The 12651-nt window shown below is 38.8% G+C and overlaps 2 pseudogenes; both read right to left on the bottom strand.

Annotated features, from left to right (window-relative positions):
- Window positions 1-2733: 2733 nt before the first annotated feature.
- Window positions 2734-2858, bottom strand: LOC123813166 (annotated as a pseudogene).
- A 3559-nt stretch (window positions 2859-6417) lies between these two features.
- On the bottom strand, window positions 6418-7904 carry LOC123812873 (annotated as a pseudogene).
- Window positions 7905-12651: the final 4747 nt, after the last annotated feature.

Here is a 12651-nt window from a genome sequence, read left to right as displayed (position 1 = left end):
TAAATCATCTTTCTAGTGACATCCTATTAAATAAAATGTTACAGCTGTCTACATAATTTATGAAGCCCAGTGAAATTTAAATTGTGGATCTCCTTGTTCAAAAATTATTAATTTCAGCCTTGGCTGGGCAGTTCAGTTCGTTAGTGTTGTCCCGATTTGCCAAGGTTGTGGGTTTCAGACTCGAGTCAGGGCACGTAAAAGAATTAACCAAGGAATGCATAAATAAGTGGAACAACAAATTGATGTCTCCTTCTCTTCCTTCTCTCCCTATCTCTCAAATAAATAAATAAATAAATAATTTTTTAAAAAAATTTCAAGATGGCGACAGTAGAGCGTTAAACTTGGCAGGGAGTCCTGAGCAGAAGCCCAGTGTGACTGCAAAGGTGCACATGCCTATGAAGCCAGCCTTATCCCCAGATGATGCTGAAATGACGCTTTAGGACCTCAACACTGAATGTAGCTATCCAGAGTCTGGGTTTTATTTTTAACAGAATGGATTTCCCCATTTCTGTGCTTAGACAAAAAAAATAATGTGTTTATGATCTGGAAAAATGAATGCTATTATTATAAATGAAGTAATGCTACTACTTCAAAGAGTTACTAAAGCTGAACCTTGCAATACTCCCATATTCCAGTGCAGCTATTTCAACTCAGAATTTCTAAACTCTCACATATGTACCAAGTTTGTACAGAGATTATAAAAATCATTAGAAGAAATCTTCAAATTACCAGCAGTAGCCATGCTGTTGTGGCTCAGTGGATTGAGTATTGGCTTGTGAACCGGAAGGTTGCCGGTTTGATACCTGGTCAGGGCACATGTCTGCGTTTCAGTCCAGGTCCCCAGTTGCGGGTGAGTAAGAGGCAACCAAACAATGTTTCTCTCTCTCTTTTTCTCTCTTCCCTTCTCTCCAATAATAAATTTAAAAATCTTTATTGTTTTTAAAAATATTTATTTTTAGAAAAGGGAATGGAGGGAGAAAGAGAGGGAGAGAAACATCAGTGTGTGGTTGCTTCTCAAGTATCCCCTGCCAGGAACCTGGCCCACAACCCAGGCACGTGCCCTGACTGGGAATTGAATCGGCAATCCTTTGCTTTGCAGGCCGGCATTCAATCCACTGAGCCACACCAGCCAGGGCAATAAGTAAAATCTTTGAAAAATGTCAGCAGTAAACATTTTAATTAGTGTATATTAAAGTAAAACTAATTTAAGAACTCTACTGATACCTTCATAACTTGACTTTCTCTAATACTTTAAATTATTAATAATGTCAATCAAATGACACAGGACAATTTACCTCATTTAAAAGAGATACTAGTCCAAGATTAATAAGTGATCCATATCAACATATTTCAAAATAAAGGTGAAAGGAATTATCACATTGAAATCCACTGACACTGAAAACCTGGGCTCTCATGTTATAGGAAGCCACCCTATATGTAAGGAAAGGAGAGAAAAAGAACAGGTATTTTTTCTTCATTTTTGATAAAGTAACTGGAAACCTATAGAAATAGTTATCTGCAAAAGAGCAAAGAATTGGTGGGAGGGATCCAGGATGGGAGGAGTCCTTCCTCAGTAGGTGAGTATCTTTTTATATTTCCTGTTTCATCCAAAAACAGGTTGAATGAATATTTCCTGTATCCAAAAATAGAAATATGGGCTCTCAAGAATTTCACAGTGAAGTCAGAAATAAAAACTAGCATGAATTCTAAAGAAATAATTGTTCTAAAGCAGCCTATGTTAGTGGAAGTGTTTTTAAAAGAATAGAATTTTGGGCAGTTTTAGCCCTGGCACTTAATTGTTCTGAGACTTTGGAAAGGTACTTAACCTGTCCGAACTTCAATGGTCTCATTTTAAAAATAAGGATAAAAATGACTACCTGACAAGGTTGTTGCAAAGATTAAGTGAAGCACCATACATAAGATCTTGCAAACATATGGTCAAAGCTATTCTTTCAGGGTTTGGCCTTTGGTAGCCAATATTATTTCTAAAAACACATTAGCTAGACTATTGGAGTCCTGTATGGATGAAATTAATTCACTCACTTATACATGTATGAATTCACAAATATTTATTGAAAACCTATCTTGCCCTGGCTGTTGTAGCTCAGTAGATTGAGTACCTGCCTGTGGGCAAACAGTCACAGGTTTTGATTCCCAGTCAGGGCACACGCCTGGGCTGCAGGCCAGGTCCCCAGTAGGGGGTGTGTGGGAAGCAACCACACACTGATGTTTCTCTCCCTCTTTCTCCTTCCCTTCCCCTCTAAAAACAAATAAATAAAATCTTAAAAAAAAAAGGAAAATGTATTTTGTGCCAGATATAGCTCTAGGGAATTAAGACACACCAGAGAACAAAACAAAAAAGGTTCATGCCTTTTTGAAGTTTGTATTATATGTAGCAATGAGGGAAAATACAAAAAAAATAGTAAGCATAAATATGTAAATACCACAGTACATTAGACAGTGAAACTTTTATGGAAAAAGAAAAAAGTAGAATAGGAAAAAAAAAGATTGTGCTGGGGTGGGGTGGGGAGGAAGTGAAGCGTTACAAGATTAAATGGAGTGGTCTGGGCCTTATTAGAAAGAAGATGAAAATTATCCTGCTCACGTCATGACTGCTTCCATTTTTTAAATTATTAAATTACATACTTGTTCAAATTTTTAGAAATTATTCATCTAAAAACACCAAACAGCAATTCACATTAAGCAATAGCATTTTCAAAAACTAGCCTTTTAAAATGTTCTAATAATCTGGAGTAACAATTCCAAAATATGCATATATTTTATTTCATGTCAATATTGCTTTAAACTGGTAAGAACAGATACTACACTTGATCTTAACCAGAAGGCCGAGAAGCGATCATGTCAATATTGCTTTAAAAATTCCAGCATTTATTTTATAAATAAATATCATGCTTTCTTGGAGCTTTAGGACATGCCCATTTATACTTCTTTAATAAAATTTTTAGTCAAATAATTTTATTCAATAGTTTTAATTGATAGCTGTGAATTCAAATGAACTTGGAATTATACAAATTTTAAAGTAACTCATAATCTCGTTTTTCAATACAGGGTGCAACAAAAGTAGGTTTACAGTTGTTCATATGGAAAATAATACTTTTGCTCCACCCTCTACATAGTTAGACGCTAAGCTATATTTTCTTCTGGTCCTCAATTCCAGCTCTCCTTCCTTTAAATGTACGTTCACAAACTTTCTTCATAATACAAAGGTGAGAAACATCACGCTGCTAAGCTTTACATCAGCTTGCTGCTGAGCATAACCATTTTTCTTAAAATGTGTATAGATTCAGACTTCAAGTTTTGCCATTTCAGTAGAATTGACAGAAAGTCATATATTTAAAACTCCATGTTTTTTTTTAGTCTCATGAATAGTTGTCCTAATCCTGGGTAACTGAGTCTATTAGAAAATAAAGGTCATGTTACTAAATATATGTAATGTGGAAAGAGCTTCATCAAATTACCTGCCTAGGTAAGTATGCACACTTAATATCAAACAAAGATGAAAATAAAATTGAACCAATGAAAATATTACCTATTGAAAGTCTAATTATCTCCTTTGAGGATTTCTTTGAATGCCACTTCTTTCCAGCAGATGCAAAAATAAAGCTGGCTTGAATTTGGGTATAATTATGATAATGTGATTTTAATTGCACACACTAAATCAAAGGCTGTCGTTTAAAGCTGTGCTTTATCTGGAACACGGCTGTTCTTTGGACTGGACGATGGCAGCCTGCCATTACCTGTAATAGCATTGGATTTCCACCTCTGATGACTGCTGGGGGAGATGAGATTTTTCAGAAATACTTCTTAGAAGCGTATTCTTATTGGATGTGGAATACAACAAAGTCCACACTTGTACATATCATGCACAGTCCTGTATAGTTTCTATACATTTTTAAGGATATATGCATAACATTTAAAGGATATGTTATTGCTTAGTATTATTCCTTAGAACGTTGAAAGTGAAATCAGATCTGGGAAATGGAATAACGCAATGAGTTCCAGTGATGTCAATATGTAGATATCAATCTGTTCTTGTTCTCTTGGTAGTAACTTTACATATGACTACTAAAACTTCAGTGTTTTCTAATGAACAATTTAGTTACTACAGGAACTCATGTGGCCATTCGTAGATCAACATTTATTGACCACATACTACATATATCAGTGGAATCCCAAATATTCCTGTAAGCTCAACCAATGGAGCAAAAGCATACCACCTAGCAAACATGAAAAACTGGAAGAGGTGTGGAAGGTGGAAGTAATGGCATTCTGGTGCTTGCAGCTCCATAGTGAAAATACCGATGCCTCTAGAGCAGTCCCATCACTTAGGACATGTGAATACAATATATGATAATATAGTTGTAATACATACCCAAATACATCTCATACAAGTTTGAGAATAAGCACAGAGAGCCCATGACTGTGTCTATTAAACTGCCTGAGGTATTGAACAAATTATTCAAGAACTGATGGTGTTCTTAAGTTTATCTTCTAGATCAGCAAAAACGCAAGGTGATAATTGTCCACACCAGGGAGGCTGCAGAGGCATTGTGAGCTTCTGAAGTTCAAGATCCTATTCACAGTCCAGTATTGCTCATTATGCTCCATCCTGGCAGAGCTCCTCTTTGTCCTTGGACAGGAGTTACATCTCTCCTTCACAGCCAAGGAATCTGGGAGAGACCTGCTCAGTTCAGAATAAAGGCATTCACCTATAATAAGTTACATCGTTTTCATGCAGATTGGCCACAGATGAGGTTCTGCCCACTGCATTCATTTATTTCCCAAATGTTTTTGTCTTTCTGTACTAAAAAAATAACACGTTTATTGCAGTAAGTTTAGAAGATGTGTAAAAGTAGAAAGAAAATTCTACTTATCTATACTCTTATCTCTCAATGAAAACTGCTGTTAACATTTTGGTGACTTCCCTTGAATCATACTAAATATTCTTTTTTTAAAAAAAAGATTTCATTTATTTTTATAGAGAGGGGAAGAGAGGGAAAAAGGGAGAGAAACATTGATGTTTGAGAGAGACATTCATTGAGCATCCACCTCTTACATGCCTCCATCCAGGGACCGGGCCACAACCCACACTTGTGCCCTGACTGAGAATTGAACCCGTGACTTTTCAGTTTGTGCGATGACACCCAACCCAATGAGCCACACCAGTCAGGGTTGAACATGCAATTCTGAATCCTGCTTTTTTCTCTAAACGTTTTATGGTGAGTGTTTTTTTATGTTATTAAATTTTTTCACCAACATTATTTTTAAGAGTGGTATAATATTCCATGGCATGGATAAATTATTCTTTTTAAAAAAGAAAAGACTTTTATTATTGATATGAGTTACTTCCATGCTTTTGCTATTACAAATAAAGATGCCATTAAAATCTTTATACAGAAATTGTCATCTAAATTTTTGACTATTTACTTAGGATCCATTTCTTCAGGAAGAATACTGGTAATGGTTATGAAGATTTTTCTTTTCTGCATTTTTCTTCAATTTTAAATGAATATTTTACTGTGTGAAAGCTACTATAGAAGATGACATAGGATACAAACATGAATTAGACTGCCACTTGAAGCTTACAACCTAGAAAACAAAATCAGACAAAGATATACATAATTATAGATAGTATATGGTAGAAAGTGGTATACTCCACAAAGTTTCTGGTTTGTTCTTTGGAGACTCAAAAATTAGAAGTCTATTTTTTCATGACTAGTTGAAAATGTTAGGATGAAAATGTTTATTTCCTGGTTTAAAGAATACTTTTACTGCCAATATTCTGATGAAAATACATGGATATCTATCTGTGTCTACTTTAGAAAAAAACCTCTGTTTGAGGTGTTGCATAAATAATATCACTGACTTCAGTTTGTACTTTGTCTCTTTTTCATGAGCAATTTCAGGGCCCTTATGACTATGCAGAGCTACGTGGGCTACTGCAAATGCCTATAGATTGTGAACTTCATAATAAAGCTATGGTGTCATTGGAGGAGGTGAATTCTCAGCTATAGATTGGCTATAGTCTTGTAGCTTCCGTGTGTCACCTTCTGTTGACATTGTTATGGAATGTACAAAGGCATAATATATCAGAGCTTATAGTTTTTGATAGTAGTTTAATAACTTTTCAAAATCAAATAAAACTTTTTTTTTGGTAGAGCCAGCTGAGGCTTTATTTTGGGAGAAAAAAAAAACCACTTGATTTGGCTTCTAGTCGGGGGCAGGGGTAAGAGGAAGTGCCCCAGGGGGCAGGAGTAAGAGGAAGTGCCCCAGGCAGTAAACGCACCCACCCCAGGGGTGAGCTGAGGTCTGGGGTTGTGCTGCAGGTGGGTCTCCTGTGCCCTCTGCTCCCCTGCACAGCGCCACTTGGAGGGTAGCAGGGACCACAGAAGTCATTCACTTGGACAGGACATCAGATGACTCAGACACCAGCTTCCCATCTTGGGCCTCAATCTTCTTCATAACCACCGTCTTGGAGGGGCTGGTGCTGGTGCGGCTGAAGGAGCCAGAGCTCCCGCCTGGAAGCCCAGGCCGTCGTTGAAGTTCCTGTAAGCTGGGCTCAGCCCACCTGTGTAGCCGATGGTGGTCTTGGTATAGATACTCATGTTCTGCATCCCAGACTCCAGCTGGCTCTCCTCACTCTCCAGCAGCTTGCGGTAAGTGGCGATCTCCACATCCAGGGCCAGCATGACATTCGTGAGCTCCTGGTACTCACACAGCTGCTGGGCCATGTCCTGCTTGGCGGTTCTCAGAGAGACTTCCAGCTCAAACACCTTGGCCTGAGCATCCTTCATGGCCAGCTCCCCATGCTGCTCGGCATCCTTGATGGCAGCCTCTAGGGAAGCCCTCTGGCCTTTGAGGTCATTGATCTCAGCCTGGATTCTGCTGATGTTCTGGTTAGGCTCAGAAATCTCCGTCTTTGTGAGACTCAGGTCATCCCCCGTGCTTCCCAGCCAATGTCTGTAGCTCCTCATACTTGATCTTGTAGATGGCCTCGGCCTCGGCCTCAGCCCAGCTGTGGTTGGCGATCTCCTCATACTGGGCCTTGACCTCAGCAATGATGCTGTCCAGGTCCAGGGAGTGGCTGCTGTCCAAGGACAGCACCACAGACGTGTCAGAGATCTGGGCCTGCAGCTCACGAATCTCCCCATCATACAGCTGCCTATAGAAACTGATCTCATCAGTCAGCCCTTCCAGGCGGGACTCCAGCTCTATCTTGTTCATGTAAGCTTCATCCACATCCTTCCTGATGAGGACAAACTCATTCTTCATCTCTGTGTGCTTGTTGGGTGCATCCTCGTACTTATTCTTCAAGTCCTTCACTAGCCCCTGCATGTTGCCAAACTCTGTCTCCAGTCTCAGTTCCTCCTGGGCCAGTGTTTCCAGCTGCTGCCGAAGGTTGTTGAAGGAGGCCTCGAACATGTTGTCCTTGTTACTGCAAGTCATCTTCTGCTGCTGCAGGAGACTCCACTTGGTCTCCAGAATCTTATGGCTGCTCCAGGCTCTGCACCTTACCCATGAATGAAGCAAACTTCTTGTTGAGGTTCTTGATCTGCTCCTTCTCCTGGTTACACACAGCCTGGATGTTGGGGTCCACTTACAGCTTCAGGGGACTCAGCAGGCTCTGGTTCACTTGGATGGCTTTGATGGTCCTCATGCTCCCAGCTCTACCGAAACCCCCAGCCAGATTCATGCTGGTGCCCAGCCCAAGCCGGGGGGCTGCTGCTCACCCAGGAAAAGGCCAAGGAGCTGATGCTGGGCCCACTTGAAAATAAGTGGCAGCTGAAGGCCCCGGGGCCAGAGGTGAACACCTTGAAGGACCTCTGGGTCATCCTTATGGACATGGTGGAGGCTGGAGTGGAGGTAAGGAGGCCAAACCAGACAGAGATTCGAGAAGGAGACAAAAAGCTGCCTCAAATAAAACTTTTATATAAGACTCTTATTTTTATTTATATTAGTGGTCAACAAACTTCCTCTGTAAAGGACCAATTAGTAAATTTTTTCAGCTTTGCTGTCAACCTGCTCTCTGTTTCTCAACTATTCAACTCTGTCCACCCTCACCTTCTTTCCCTCTGGCAATCACCATACTGATGTCCATGTCTGTGAATTTGTGCTTTTGCTCAATCCCTTCATCTTTTTCACCCAGAGCCCCAAACTCCCACCCCCCTGACAGGTATAAGTCTGTTCTCTGTATAGATGAGTCTGAATCCATTTTGTTTGTGAATTTACTTTGTTTATTAGTTTCCAAATATAAGTGAAATCAGATAGTACTGGTGTTCCTCTGACTGGCTTTTTTCACTTAGCATAATACTCTCCAAGTCCACCCATGCTGTCTTAAAAGTTAAGATTTCTTTCTTTTTTTATGGCAGAGTAGTATTCCATTGTGTAAATGTACCACAGCTATTTTTATTCACACATCTACTGATAGACGCTTGGGATGCTTCCAAGTCTTCGCTATTGTCAGTAACACTACAATAAACATAGGGGTGCATATATCCTTTTGAATCAGTGTTTTGGGTTTCTTTGGATATATTCTCACAAGTGGAATCACTGGGTCTTGGGCAGCTCCATTTTAAATTTTTTGACATAACTCTACACTGCTTTCCACAATGGCTGCACCAATCTGCATTCCTATCAACAGTTCATGAGGGTTTCCTTTTCTCTACCTTCTTGGCAACACTTGTTGTTTGTTCATTTATTAATGTTAGCTATTTTGATAGGTGTGAGGTAATAACTCATTGTGGTTTTCATTTGCATTTTTCTGGTAATTAGTGATATTGAGCATTTTTCGTATGTCTATTGGTCATGGTATGTCCTCTTTGAAGAAGTATCTATTTAGGTCCTTTGCCCATTTTTTAATCGGATTTCTTTTATGTTGACTTTATAAGTTCTTTATAAATTTGGGATATAAACCCCTTATCAGATATATCAGTGAATATGTGGTCCCATTCAGTGGGTTGTTTTTTTCATTTTGTTAATGATTTCCTTTGCTGTGCAAAATTGTTTTAGTTTGATATAGTCCTATTTGTTTTTTTCCTTTTGTTTCCCTTGCCCAAGCAGATATATCAGAAAAAAATACTGATACAATAAATGTTCAAGATTTTACTGCCTATGCTTTCTTCTAGGGTTTTTGTGATTTTGAGTTTAACATTTATGTCTTTAATCCATTTTGAGTTCATTCTTGTGTGTGGTGTAAGAAGGTGGTCTAGTTTCATTTTTATTTTGCATAGGGAGTATCTGCCCAATATTCCCAACACCACCTATTGAGTAGACTATCTTTACGCCATCGTATGTATTTGCCTTTGTTGTCAAATATTAATTGACTATAAAGGCATGGGTTTATTTCTGGGCTCTCTATTCTGTTCCATTGATCTATATGTCAGTTTTTACCAGGCTATTTTGGTTACTATGGCTTTGTAGTATAGTTTGACAACAGGTAGTGTGATTCCTCCAACTTTTTTCTTCTTTCTCAAGATTGCTGTGGCTATTTTGGGTCTTTGTGGTTTGATATAAATTTTTAGAAGATTTGTTCCAGTTCTGTGAAACACACTTGTTGGAGGGCTCTGCCTGCAGGGCCCCCTCCATCCTGCCCCTGGCCACCACAGATGAGACTAAGTCTACCAAGACGTGACCTGCTTGGGGAGGAAAGGTAGCTCATCACTCAAAGGAGAAGGGCCAGGAGCCTGTTCCTCAATGGGCTTTTATTGGGTTTAATGTGCATAGGAATACAGGTAAAGCTCATCAGTCATTGTCAGGCAGTAATCATCAAATAGTAGATAACATACAAAGAACTCTGAGGGCTTATTTTGAGCAAGGGCAGATAGCAAAAGGGCCATAAAACTTTGGGGAAACAAACTCATTTCCTGCCTGCACCCTTATCATTTAAATTGAGGATATTAGCAAAGTAGGTTTCACAGGATTTCATGCATTCTTTCTTAGGCCTGATCGCCCCAGGGAACCTGCCCTTTCCAGCACAGAGCCTCGCGTACCTCCGGCATTGTTTCAGGCTTAAGTCTGGTAGGAGAAGTAAGACAGCCAAGAGATTAGGAGACTTCTTGCAGACAGAATGAGGACTCAGGCTATGTCAAAGCCCAGGGGCAAGGGTTCATCACCCCCTTTTTCTATAACCCCTCAATTCCTTCCTTGAGGGCCCCTTCCTGACTATGCCTGTCTTAGGTCATCCCTCCTTTGAGTAATCTTACCTGTCATTGGCTAACTGATCTTCCTCCAGGGCCAAGCAGGATGAAGTGAAAGGGGGCAGAGTCAGTGCCCTTACAAGGAACATAAGCTTTGTCTCCTAAGTGGCGTATGGTCCCAAGATCTTTTTACTCAGCCTTACACAAGGGGTTACAGTTTCTGAAACCAGGCAGGGAGGTTCCCAACACACTGTTGGTAGCTTGATAGAAATTGTGTTGAATCTGTAGATTGCTTTGGGTAATATGACATTTTAATGACGTTAATTCTTCCTATCCGTGAACATAGCATATGCTTCCACTTACTTGTATCTTCTTCAATTTCTTTCTTCAGTGTCATAATTTTTTGAGTATAGGTCTTCAACAACTCCAATTAAATTTGTTCCTATGTATTTCTTTTAATGCATTTGTAAATGGTATTGTTTTTTTAGTTTCCCTTTCTGTTAGATCACTATTGGTATACAAAAATGCAACTGATTTTGTGTTATTTATTTTGTATCCTGCTATTTTTCTGAATTCATTGATCAGTTTTTGGTGGCATCTTTAGGGTTCCCTAGGTACAATATCATGCCATCTGCAAATAATTGCAGTTTTACTTCTTCCTTTCTGATTAGAATGCCTTTTATTTCTTCTTTCTGTCTGACTACTATGGCTAGGACTTCCAGTACTATGTTGAATAAGAGAGGTGAAAGCGGACATCCCTGCTCTGCTCCAATGTTAAGAGAAAGCTTTTAGTTTTTGCCCATGAGTATGATTTTGGCTGTGGGTTGCATTGCATTGTAGCTCTGCATGTGGTGAGTTTCAGTGTATTTAAAGTGTCTCCAAAGAGAGTTCAGTGTAAAGTGGAATTAAAACAAAATATAACTTTGATATTTTTGTTTTAATTCCACTTTATGAATTCTCTTTGGAGACATTTTAAATACAATGAAAGGCACAAAAATAGAACAATCAGTGCAAATATATTACTAATATTAGTTATGGATGAAAATGTGGTATTAGCAAATATTTGTTAGAGGAATGACTGTATTTCCATATTTCCTTGCAAAACAAAAATGCAAGCATTTTAATAGCCTTAAGAAAAGAAGATACCTATAAGTACAAAAAGCTGTGTTATTTCTTCAGATAAGCTAAACAATTTTCCATTACATACCAAGCAATACAGTGGAGGCAGGAGAAATTGCTAAATTCCTCAGAATAGACAAAAAACATTTTACAGTGGTGAGCTTCCTGAATAATCACTAAAACATTTTGTCATGGTTTAACTGGAAGAATTTCATTCTTTCTTAGTGCTTCTTACAAGTGATGGCATCTTACATCTTATGTAATAGAGTATATGCCTGAGAATTCAGATAACCCATAAATGCAGCCCCTGGAACTAATAAACTTCTCTTTACTTTCTGGGCCTTCTTAGTTCTCGGGTTACTGTTTCATAGCACTGAACTAGTCCATGGAAAGCATGTGGTAGTCTTAGTACATCAATACCTATTGCTAATTAAATAACCAACATAGTTCATAACACCTGGAAAGCTTGTTTACATATTTATAATCTTTGCTTTGAGTTTCCCGGTCAGGAAAGAAGTAATTAATAATATAGAATTACATTCTGATATTCTCTTCTTGGACTGTTCTGGTAAGTCAGTGAGATAGTTGAGCAGCATTTATGTATGAGATGTGTAACAAAACAAACTGTAACAAAACCACTACAACAAAAACTATATTTAAAAAACAAAGCATGATGTAGGTAGCAGAAAGATGAGTAGATCTATTTTATGGGAATAGAGTTTTCTAAAACTTACTTTTTATACCTGATTTAAGTAAATTTCTCAAATATTTTATTCATTCGTTCAGTCAGTCATTGAAGTGGCATATCCTTTGAGATGAAACATTTCAGAGTTGATTAGTTTTTTTAAAATCTAATGGCCTAAAAAATAAGGGATGTGGACAGCTAAGGTGATTACTAAAATGCAACCAAGCGATTGTATTGACATCACTTCCTGCTTACAAATAATTTCTTTGTCATCAGAGTGAAGTCCTAACTCTGTACTGCACTGTACATGATCTTTAATGATCTGACTTTACTCTTTCTCTAGCCTCATTTCTCAGTTCCCATGCCCTGTAAGTGCAGCTGTGTGTGTGTATGTGTGTGTGTGTCTCTCTCTTTCCTTCCCCCTTCCCTCCTCCCTTGCGTGTCCTGTTCATCCACCAGGGTAACTCTTTATCACCTCCACCAGGCCATCTGTTCATCTTTCGAGTCTCTCTTAATTTTGACTTCTTTTAGGAATCTTCTCCTGACAGGCTAGGTTCAAGTTGGGTGCCCCTCTCCTAATCTCATGGAACCATGGGCTCCATAATGCCAGGGACTGTGTGCTTTAGAAAGTAACTGGTTTCTTTCCAGTTTCCAGATGATTTTAAGAATATACTGACTGACCACTTTGTT

The sequence above is a fragment of the Phyllostomus hastatus genome, unplaced genomic scaffold (genome assembly GCF_019186645.2).
Source record: "Phyllostomus hastatus isolate PE091 unplaced genomic scaffold, TTU_PhHast_1.1 phas_scaffold_93, whole genome shotgun sequence".
Taxonomy (NCBI): Eukaryota; Metazoa; Chordata; class Mammalia; order Chiroptera; family Phyllostomidae; genus Phyllostomus; species Phyllostomus hastatus.
The sequence above is the reverse complement of the archived record's forward strand: the minus strand, read 5'-3'. Positions and strand labels throughout refer to the sequence as shown.